The sequence below is a fragment of the Polyodon spathula genome, chromosome 8, assembly GCF_017654505.1.
Source record: "Polyodon spathula isolate WHYD16114869_AA chromosome 8, ASM1765450v1, whole genome shotgun sequence".
NCBI classification, from domain to species: Eukaryota; Metazoa; Chordata; class Actinopteri; order Acipenseriformes; family Polyodontidae; genus Polyodon; species Polyodon spathula.
In genome coordinates, this window is record NC_054541.1 from 2,153,291 (window position 1) to 2,164,815 (window position 11,525).

The following is an 11,525-nucleotide window of genomic DNA, read 5'->3' on the forward strand; positions in this document are numbered from 1 at the left end:
ATAGGAAACAGTACCACGATCCCCCCCTCCCTCCCTCTATATTTAACAGTACCACTCCTCCCCCTCCCTCCCTCTATATTAAACAGTAACCCCCCTCCCTCCCCTCCCTCCCTCTATATTAAACAGAATCCCTCCCTCCCTTCCTCTCTCTTTTCCATCTCTAGTGTGACATGTTTACGGTTTGTCCCTCAGGCTGTGACAGGTCTCCGTGTATTGACCAGCCAATCTGGCTGTGTTTGTCTCCCCCCAGCAGGATTAACAGCTTCTGGGTATCGTGCATTTCGGGGAATTCTGTAACTAAATCACCGAACTTGGGGAATAAACTGTCCCTTATGTTTTTATATATTTTCACGGTATGTTAGAAAGTGAATCTTTATCTTGGCCTCTCCTGTCTCACAGTGACCACAGAGCCTGTTCTCTCTGGCCAACCTTTTTCGATGGCTAGGTTGTGGTCACTGAGCCGGTGTTTGGTCAGGATCTACCTCTGCTTTGTGTTTCTCACAGTTACCAGGTATTCTGTCAGGGTGTCATTCCTATTTAGCATCTGACAGCACTCTAGTTTGTTTTGTGTTAGTGTTTGTATCCCAATGGTCCAGATAGGAGTGTTTCAAGTGTTTTATAATTTGGTTTACATTAATTGAAATAGTTTTTGCTGTGCTGTCCTGAAGGTGACTGATGTCAGTGTTGCTCAACTCAATGAGCTTCAGGATCAGCTGGCTGAGGGGACTGTGTTCTGGGCTGAGCTCTTGGTATTACAGGGCTTTATGATGGAGTGGAATTTGGTCACTTTTTTTAGATTAATCTTTCTCTGTGTCCGTCTCTCTGCCTCTCTCTCTGCCTCTCTCTCTCTCTCTCTCTCTCTCTCTCTCTCTCTCTCTCTCTCTCTCTGGGCAGTGAAGGGAAGCTTCTGTGGTGTCTGCCTGCCTGTTAACTGTATGTAGCCAGTACAATCTTAAGTAGGTGATATAGTCTAAACTAGGGATTATAGAACCATTTTTCAGAAGCATACGCAAATCCTACACCCATATTACTTCCCTATACATTTCAGGTGAAACTCATAGAAACTATATTAAGTAGACAACTAGACAGCTACTTGACTCCTTCTAAGCTTTACAGTACTTTATTGATTGAGAATGAAGTCATCCCTGATATCTCATTCTCACTACAGGACTCCCTCTGTGCACTTGGTCTCGTTAGAATGTTTCTCGGCACAAATTGGTTCCTTGTCTATAAGAGGTGTTTAATTAAAACAGTAGAGATTGAGGAGGAGGAGCTGAACTCAAAGAAAGGCACAGACTGCAAAGAGAGGTAGGTTTAAATGTATCTGGCTACAATAGTACCTGTAGCTGTCACTTACTGAAGGCTGGAAAGAGGTTCCTATCAATCCACTGATACATTTTTATTTTTCTTTAGTGTGTCCAATTATTATTTTACCCCAGATTTTCTCCCAATTTGGAATGCCCAATCCCCTTACTGCAGCCAACACAGCTCAGGAGACTTGAAGGTTCAGTAGGTGTCCTCCGATCCCACAACTGAGCCAGCTTCTACTTTTGCACCCAGTAACTCGAGAGAGTATGTCAGCAAGCTACCGACTTCTGGAGAACAAAAGCCAGCCCTGCAGGTATCTGCTTTTAGCTCACTGGGTGCCTGGCTGCTAGGGTGTCTGTAGCACGATGAGGCGAAACAGTCTCTGTTGGTTTTTGCCTCCATAACCCATGGGAGTACCAGAGCCAATGCAACGATCCCTTTGAAGAATGGCCTAATACACACAGCAAGGACGCAAAGGTAATTTTAGAGTCTCCTGTCTGAAACTGTGCAGCTTTACACTCTCTTGGTAGACAGGCCAAGATTGGTCAGCCAAATTTATGATTGTGCCTCCAACCAGCTGCTTTGATGAAGGAAGTGAGGTAATGAGTGCTCAGTGAGAGGGACCAAACCTCTGCTGTAAAATATTATCAAGTAATTATACTATCTGGGAAAGTTATCAGGACTAAATGCTCTACACTTTGAATGCATCTCAGGCATATAAAAACTGTCCCACTGGAAGACTGAATAGCAATTCTGCAATCTGATAATGATTAAGATTAGTTTTATGCTAAAGATCGGAGACAGCGACAGCAACAGCATGCAGTAATAAACACATTAACAGAAAGAGGTGCCTGAGAGATATTAGAAAGAAGAGTCTGGGAGCAGGGAGAAAGGGGCCTGAAAGATGTGAGAGCTAAACCACAAAAAACACATGGAAGTAAGGGATCCAAACCCTTTAATAACCCCTGAACCCAAAGTGGTAAACTTCAGGGGTAAACACCCCTCATAATAGCCACAAAAAAGGGGAAATTAAGGGAGCAACACTTTACATTTTTTCTGAAAGTTGACACCCCCTTGAACTTTTTTCACATTTTGTTGTGTCAGTGGCTCAGAGTTTCATGCATTTAAATGAGGATTTTTTTCCCCACTTATCTACACACCATACTCCACACTGTTAAGGGGAAAAATTATTGAGGAATATATATATATATATATATATATATATTAAAAGTGCAAACCTGAAAGATCATAATTGGATAAGTTTCCACCCCCCTGAGTTAATAATATTTGGTGGAAGCACCTTTGGCAGCAATTACAGCTGTGTCTGTTGGGATAGGTCTCTACCAACTTTGCACACCTAGATTAGCAATATTTGACCATTCTTCTTTACAAAACTGTTCAAGTTCTGTCAAATCCTTTGGGGAGCGTTGATGGACAGCAATCTTCAAGTCATACCACAAATTTGCGATTGGATTTAGGTCAGGGCTCTGACTGGGCCACTCAAGGACATTTATCTTTTTGTTCCTTAGCCACTCCAGTGTAGCTTTGGCTGTGTGCTTTGGGTCGTTGTCATGCTGAAAGATGAACTTCCGTCCCAGTTTCAGCTTTCTTGCAGAGGTCAGCAGGTTTTTCTCAATGACTTCTTTGTACTTTACTCCATTCATTTTCTCTTCTATCCTGACAAATGCCTGTGGCGGATATAATTATAACAGCCTACAGCTTTTCTTGCTTGGAAGAGAGTGTCAGAGGAGAGACGTAAGTCTGTGAAAAAAGTAAATAAACAATTGTTACCTATGCTGGTTTCGCAACCAGCATACTACTTGTTAAGTGTTTGCTTGGCCCTTGTGCCCTTTTGTTTGGTGTTTTGTTTTTTATAATAAAACAATGAGCACCATTGCGCTACAGATTCACCCGTCAGTCATTGTTTTAAGTCTGTTTCTGGTCTGACATCACCCCTGCAGCCATCCTGTTCACAGTGCCCCAGTCCCTGCCGATGAGAAACATCCCCATAACATGATGCTGCCACCACCATGCTTTACAGTAAGGATGGTGTTCTTTTGGTGATGCACTGTGTTGGGTTTGCTCCAAAACATAACGCTTTGCATTTAGGCCAAACAGTTCCATTTTAGTTTTGTCAGACCAAAAAACTTTTTGCCACATGGCTACAGCACCTTCTGAGTGTTTTTTTTTTGCATTTTTCAAATGGGATTCAAGGTGGGCTTTCTTGATTAATAGCTTCCTTCTTGCCACCCTACCATACAGGCCAGGTTTCTGGAGTACTTGGGATATTGTTGTCACATGCACACTTTGATCAGTCTCGGCCATAAATGCCTGTTGCTCTTGAAAAGTTGCCATTGACCTCTCGGTAGCCTCTCTGATCAGTCTCCTTGCTCGCTCATCCAGTTTGGAGGGACGGCCTGATCTAGGCAGGGTCTTGACGGTACCATACACCTTCCACTTCTTAATAATTGTCTCTTGCAGTAGCTCTTGCAGTTGCCATTGGCCTCTTGGTAGTCTCTCTGATCAGTTTCCTTCTTGCTCGGTTCATTCATGCATTCAGTTTGGAGGAACGGCCTGATCTAGGCAGGGTCTTGGTGGTCGTTTTGACCGTGCTCCAAAGGATATTCAAGGCCTCTGATATCTTTTTATACCCATCCCCTGATCTATGCATTTCAACAACTTTGTCCCGGAGTTCTTTTGAAAGCGGCTTGGTGCTCTGGTTGAGTCTTTGCTTTGAAATGCACTACCCAGCAGAGGGAACCTACAGGAACTGCTGAATTTATCCTGAACTCATGTGAATCACTGCAATTTAACACAGGTGGAGGCCTCTTAACTTGATGTTTTGAAGGCAATTGGTTACACCTGAGCTAATTTAGGATTTCTGTTATAAGGGGGGTGGACACTTATCCAACCAAGCTATTTCAGTTTTTATTTTTTAATTCATTTTCTACCAATTTCTACAATATGTTTTTCACTTGGAAGTTGTGAAGTAGGATGTGTAGATAAATGAAAAAAAAAACATGTTAATGCATTTTAATTTCAGGCTATAAGGCAACAAAAGGTGAAAACTTTGAGAGTGGGTGTAGACTTTCTATAGGCACTGTATATGTACGTTCACAATTGTATCATAAAAGGATTAGGCTTAGAGGGTTAGGGTTATGATTAGGGTTATATCATACATAAAATGTACACATTAAGAACATTGTAACTATGCATAATAACATTGTAATCATGTGCACATGCACATGTGTTTACTAAGTAACTGCTATGTAAATGCATAGTCATGTAAAGTGTTACCATTAAGGGAATAAAAGCCTTTGGGATTTGTTGTCATAGTGACTGGTGATGCCACTGGTGAAAGATTAGCCCTGGCTGCTAGGGCACCAGTGCATTGCTGTATCACCAATAGGGCCTCTGACTGCATAGCTGCACACTCTGTGAATTTGAGCAATCAGGATCCCAGAAAACTCTCCAGCAGTCAGAAAAGATCCTCTACATCACTATTGATGTAACAACATGATATGCATCACTGTAAAGTATCCCATGCGGTCTGTGTATAGGGAGGAAGCACTCAGCACACAAGTATGCAATAGCAAAAAGTTTTTCTTTAATAGTTCCAGAAGTGCTCCAGTGATAGAAGTACTAATAGAAGAACTATTTACAGCATTTTCCACAAAAACAACAAAGTAAATCCTATTAGCAAGAGTGTTATTTCCACATAACACAATATATCAGGGCCCCAGCAAAGATCTGAACAATCCTCTTACCCCATCAACCACTAACTGCTCCCCCAGTCCTCCTTTAAAAACTATTCAATAGATAACACCTCCTCTGGACCCTACCAATGTTTAGTAACAGTGCATCTTACACATAACTTATTTGAATTCCCCCTGTAGCTACAATGCAATATTACATAACGTGTTGTATTTGAAAAGTATTTGTACTTGAACAGGGGTAAGATGTTACATTGCTTTGTTATATGCGTTATTACAGAAAATAAAAGTTAAAAAATTATTTTGAAAAAACAGGGGTATACAGTTAGTTATATTCAGGAAAATAAATGGATCTGTATAAATGGTTGAAAACAAAAGCTATATAATGCTGAAAAATAAAGCAAGTTTGAAAGAGGTGAAATGCTAAAGCAAAAAAGGGTGCCTTTTGAAAAAAGTCATCGAAACAAAAGAATACAAACCATGGTTATTTGCAGCTGTTGAGGCGATGTTAAACTCTTAAAGAAAGTTGCTTAAAGAAAAAAACATTTTTAAAACACTGCAAACCTTAAACACCTGCCCTTGAAGGAGTCTGAGACAAACAATTATGTACGGACAACAAAAACTAATCCTTGGGCCTCTGTATGGGTGGAAGCCCACCAATTGAAATAACGGCATGGGGCAGTGAATAAACGATTAAGTAAAACAGTGGAAGTAAAACAGTAAAACACATACTTTTTTTTTTAATAGCCACTCTCGATGGCCTTTCAGATTTTATCAACTTAATACCAGAGAAACAGCCAGGCACTATTTTGGACTCCATTATAAAGCGATTGACGACATACTTCATCTGTAAAAGACACTGAGTTGAATGTTTGAATTGTATGATTTGCAGCTACAGCCAGCGTGCCAGAGACCCAGGAAACTGTGAAACATGTCTCTAAGAAGCGATGAAACAGAAAGGTACGTCTGGGTTTATTCCCCTCTAATGTAACGCGTAAGAAGCGTGTTATGTTTTTCACAGCATTACCTTTTGTATGTTTATACAGAACCTCATGAATGCACGGGGCAGAGACCCGATCTGGACAACATTACAGACAAAGAACAGGCATCTGCCAGTGAGTACATCTATTTTGGAATCCATTGTAATGCAATGTGTGATGGGCAATAAAAGCAAAGACGATGTATAAAATAAAAGTTGTGGTGTTTGTTTAACAGCAACATCAAGCACTGTGGTCGAAGGAATTGCGAAAAAGGGATCGGAGATTGCCAAGAAGAGGAGCGTGGATTCTGAAGACAACAGCTTTTCAAAGACATGAACAGTCAGAAAATAAACTGTTGCAAGACAAACAAAAACACAGGACACGGCACTGGTAGCCAAAATAAACAGACAAACAAAACGGACTAAGACTAAACAAAACACGGTGAGCTTCTATTGTACTTAATACTATTACAACTAGCTCCGTCTCCAAACCTGTTCTCCACTCACCGAACACACAACCCCGAGTGAGTGAAAATATGCTGCTTTTATGCCGCTGTACTGAGACTCGATTGCTAATCAATCATTCAATTGTTGAGGCGATACAACTGCACGTGAATTAATAAAGTGCAATTCCCGGTGCTCACATATTATTATGTTTTACTTGCACGTGAAGTGCTGTGCAATCCTCGTGCCTAAATACAAATATACATTTTAAACACTTGTGTTACACAGACCCGTTTATATCCCGTGTACAAATGACTATGCACCAACATTAACACACAACACAAAATACACACAGGGGCGGGCACTTTGACACAGTGACCCTTAAGGATGAACCCCCTAAAACAATTGCTAGATCCTGTTTTGCGAAACAACAAGCTGAGCCTGCTGATGAGATTAGAAACGTCGATGACCTCAAATGAATATTGTCGAACCCGACGACAAGAAATGTTGAACACGGAATGAATATTGAGGAACCTGTCACGATACAGCAAATGGATGTAGAGCAACCAGATGTTAATGTTGTGTATGAGGCCCCTGTTGTTTTTTTGGAGTGTTTGAAACGTTATGAAAGAGAAATGAGCAGATTCACAGCTGTAGAATATTATGAGGAATTTCGTTTTGTAAATTTGTACAGAATAGAGTCATACGCTTAGTCTATACAAGCCATACAGTCTGCGATACAAAGTATATTGGATGAGGTAGCGCCTCTTATAGGTCCAAATGACTTTGTGCAGTTAAGATAGAGTTCTGGTTCTTTAAACAGTCCTTTGCATTCATTAAGACATCCTGGCGATCTAAACGGTGAAGAGTTTTTAGATCACATTTCTGCTATGTTGAAAAGTAACGCAGAAGTTTTAACAAATGATAGTCTAAGACTGATTATTACCATGACTAAGGCTATGGACGGTGGCACCAGCCGAACACTTAAAAGCATACAGTATATAGCAAAAGCATTGAAAAGAAAAGAGCGGTGTTGATCGATTTAAACAACGCGGATAACAATTTGTGTCTTGCTGGCGTTGTTTTTGGTTTACTACAAGATCGTGTTTGTCGTGATTTTGAATTGCTAGAGGGGGCTAAGCAATTGCATACAGACCTAGACTTTTCTGAACAGAAAAAAGATAAGTTTGTCGTATGTCAAATCATTTGAAAACCAACAAGTGCTTTACAACAGCGAGGGGGAGTGGAAGTATTTTGTAACAGGACCGCTGGCTCATTCGAAAATTGTGTTTGTACTGTTCCACGATGATCACTATTACGGCATTTTAAACATTACATTTTTGTGACTATTGTCACGCCGCGTATAGTCACAAAACTGATCATTGCTGTGTAAAGATGTGTAAAACATATTTGGACTCAGGGTGTGTAGATGTTAAGGCTGAAATACAGAGTTGTTTTGTCTGTAGGATGTTTTGCAGATCAGGTGCTTGTCTAGAAAGACACAAACTGAAAACAGCCGCTGGAGATATTTCATGTGTGAAAAAAAATATTTTGCGGAAAATGCGCGGTGTTCATATCTGTAGACCACAAGTGCATTGATCGAGAGTGCCGGCGCTGCGGTGCTGAAATTGAAACTGCAGAGGAACGCTTGTATTACATTGCCGCAACACACAACCCCAAAATATCGCACGATTACATTTTTTTTCCGATTTTGAATGCATGCAAGAAACCGGTGAAATACTTCTCCTCTCGTTCTTTAGCACCCTCACAGGTCGGGAGGAAGATTCATCACCAGAACTCATATTTCCGTCACAGTTCCCAATGGAATTTATGTGTGAGACACCTCAGAAAGCTTGAAGTCTGCACTGGTCTCCCTGCTTGTTATACACAACAGCACCCATCCCCCAGCTCTGAGCTATGAGGCGTAAAACGCAGGCACTGCTGTCTTGCTTCCAGCACTCAACACCTCACAGCTGCACTCATCTGTAAATGGCAGATGTCAGGAGGCACCTTCATGGACAGCCCTGTGCTGGGGGTCCTGTTAGAGGTCACTGCATAACAGGAGACAGCCAAGGGGGCTTTCACAGAAATGACTGTCATGAGGAGAAAGTGGAGAAGATGTTGGGAAGGTGGAGCTAATGTCAAGTCGGGGCAGCAGGGTCTCTGGCTGTTACAGCTAATGTAGTATTCAGTGTCAGGAGCCTAAAGGAGCACACAACCACCCCACTGCCTCCCATTATAGCTGTAGGAAGTGAGTGCACTGCTACCCCTTAGGAACATAAGTACTGACCTACAGTATTGCCACAGATATGTGACCAATGGCAGTTCATCCATCAACAACTATGTGGGAAGCAGTTGTCGTAGTTTGGCTTATAAACAAAAGTCTTTTTGTCTCTTTTAGTCTCCTCTCTCTCTCTCTCTCTCTCTCTCTCTCTCTCTCTCTCTCTCTCTCTCTCTCTCTCTCTCTCTCTCTCACCTTTTATATTCTAACAGCGCAGGTTGTTTAGAGAGGTGACTATCACTGAACCATTTATAAATGTTCCCTGCAGACTTTTATTGTTTTATTGACAAGAAAACATACTTTTGTTTAACATAAACTATAAAATTGATCTGCAGAAACGTACAAAGCAGCAAGGCTAAAACTGCTTGTAAAGTCACTCAGGCCTGGCCCTAGAGCTGTTGAGGGGTAATCTGTATAAACACTTGAGAACTGGTATCTGGAACCATACTTACACAGATATCAAACAGTAACATCTACACTGGCCATTATGACAGATTTCAGTAATGTTATCTAAGCTCATACCTTACTGTGTATTTGAATTGTTTTGCTTTTTTTTATGAATCAGTTCAAGGTCCTTCTTTTACTTTGAGAAAGGCAAAAATGAGGATACACCAGTTTTAGATGGCTTTATTTTATGATATATATATATATACAGCAGTCCGTTTGTAAGAATCACATCCGTCCCAAGTGTTTTGATTCTTATAAGCGGATGATTCTTAAAAGCAGACCGATATGATTACAGTGGTGCAGAATCAAACTTAGTATGAGAATGATACAACCTTGTTCCCTGGCTGCAGTGTAACGGTTTTACCACTAAATATCACGAGTTCCCGCATGTTTGCACGCCCATGAAAAATCCACAGCTGCTTTCCTTAATGAATTATGGATAATAGTCAATTGGTTAACTGCTTGTTAAAGTTAATGACACCTCTATAGAAGTGGCATAGCCGGTATCTTTGTGATGGAGTATGGCAAAGTGGTTTTTTGTGTACAGGTGCAGAGGTGATGCACACACATGAACACACAAGTAACAGACAAAACAAAAATTTATGATATTCTCCGAATTACTGCATGGGTCCCTCCAGGTTATATTTCATAACCAAAGCGAAGGAACAGATTAGGATTCTTCCTTCCCCTTGTATGCTGTTACGCATGGCCCCTTGGTAAACGAGTTCAGCTGCCTTTACAAGCTATGGCTGCTACATTGTTTCCCTTCCAGGTCAGTATGTTTTTGTAACAGAGTCTCGCCTTTTTGCAGACTGACTGACTTCCCGACCCGGGGGAAGAACTGTCAGGCCAGCCTGTCCATAGAACTCTGTCTTCGTTGCTTAGTGCCCTCACAAGTCGGGAAGGAGATTTACAACCAAGATTCATTGTATTTCTTCCACATGGGGGTATAGAGGCATAAGGAAGCCTAAGTAACAAAAAGAAACCAAAACTCGAGTAAGAGATCAAGTATTTGTTCCACACAAAGTATTGCTAGTTAATACTAAAGCTGAGAGCTAGGTTTATTTTGTTTGTTTTATTGGAGGTTGTTTCGCCACTGTGGTGTAAGAAAAATAAAACCAACACCAGTTTAAAACTGTAAATCAAGACTCCAGCCTGATAATTTACACTGCCCTCAGCCACTCTGCTGCATTATAGTTAGCGAAAGAGTGCAATCAGCAGTTTAAATACAGTATACAGATGTCAATGCAGCTTGTTATACGATCACAGTTATAACTTGTTTACTAAAGGCTGCCGAATCCTATTTTACTACAGTATACTTGAGGAGCGATCATCTTGCGAGGTTGTCTTGTTTAACTGCCATGTGGTGTTACATGTAATAGCTTTTGAATTAAAATGACATTAGAGTACAGTATTTTACTGTCAGGACTACCACTGCATTAAAACATATATGGCTTACTTATTTTCTGTTGTGATGAAAATCTCACAGTTTTTCATTAAACAGATATGCAAAGCGCTGCAATCCCCTCCTACTCCTCCTCACCATGCCGTCTACATGCATATCACACAATAACACTGCTCTATGCGGTATGTATTCAATGAACATGTATTCACTTTATTGAAACATAATTTCACTAACAGAGAAAACAAAAAACATACCTGCACAATGAAGTGGCGCAGTCATGTTTCATTACAAAGAATGCAGTGTTTCCTTCATTACTGCACTATCAATGCTGCATAGTACCTAATCAAAATTCCAATTCAAAAATAGCTTTATTGGCTGTACACATCATGGCACTTGATCAAGTACCGTATGACATGTAGTCAGTTTGCCCCAGAATTACTCTTATAAGTGGATTATTTTATATTGGTTGGGATAGGAATGATTTGGTCCCAGTGGTTTTGATCACTATATGCAATTGATTCTTATATCAGTGATTCTTATAAATGGGCTGCACTCTGTGTGTGTGTATATATATATATACACTGAACAAAAATATAAATGCAACATGCAACAATTTCAAAGATTTTACTGAATTACAGTTCATATATGTAATCAGTCAATTGAAATAAATTCATTAGGCCCTAATCTATGGATTTCACTTGACTGGGAATACAGATAAAAAAAAGATAGCGGCGTGGATCAGAAAACCAGTCAGTATCTGGTGTGGCCACCATTTGCGTCATGCAGCGCGACACATATCCTTCGCATAGAGTTGATCAGGCTGTTGATTGTGGCCTGTGGAATGTTGTCCCACTCCTCTTCAATGGCTGTGCGAAGTTGCTGGATATTGGCAGGAACTGGAACACGCTGTCGTACACGTCGATCCAGAGCATCCCAAACATGCTCAAT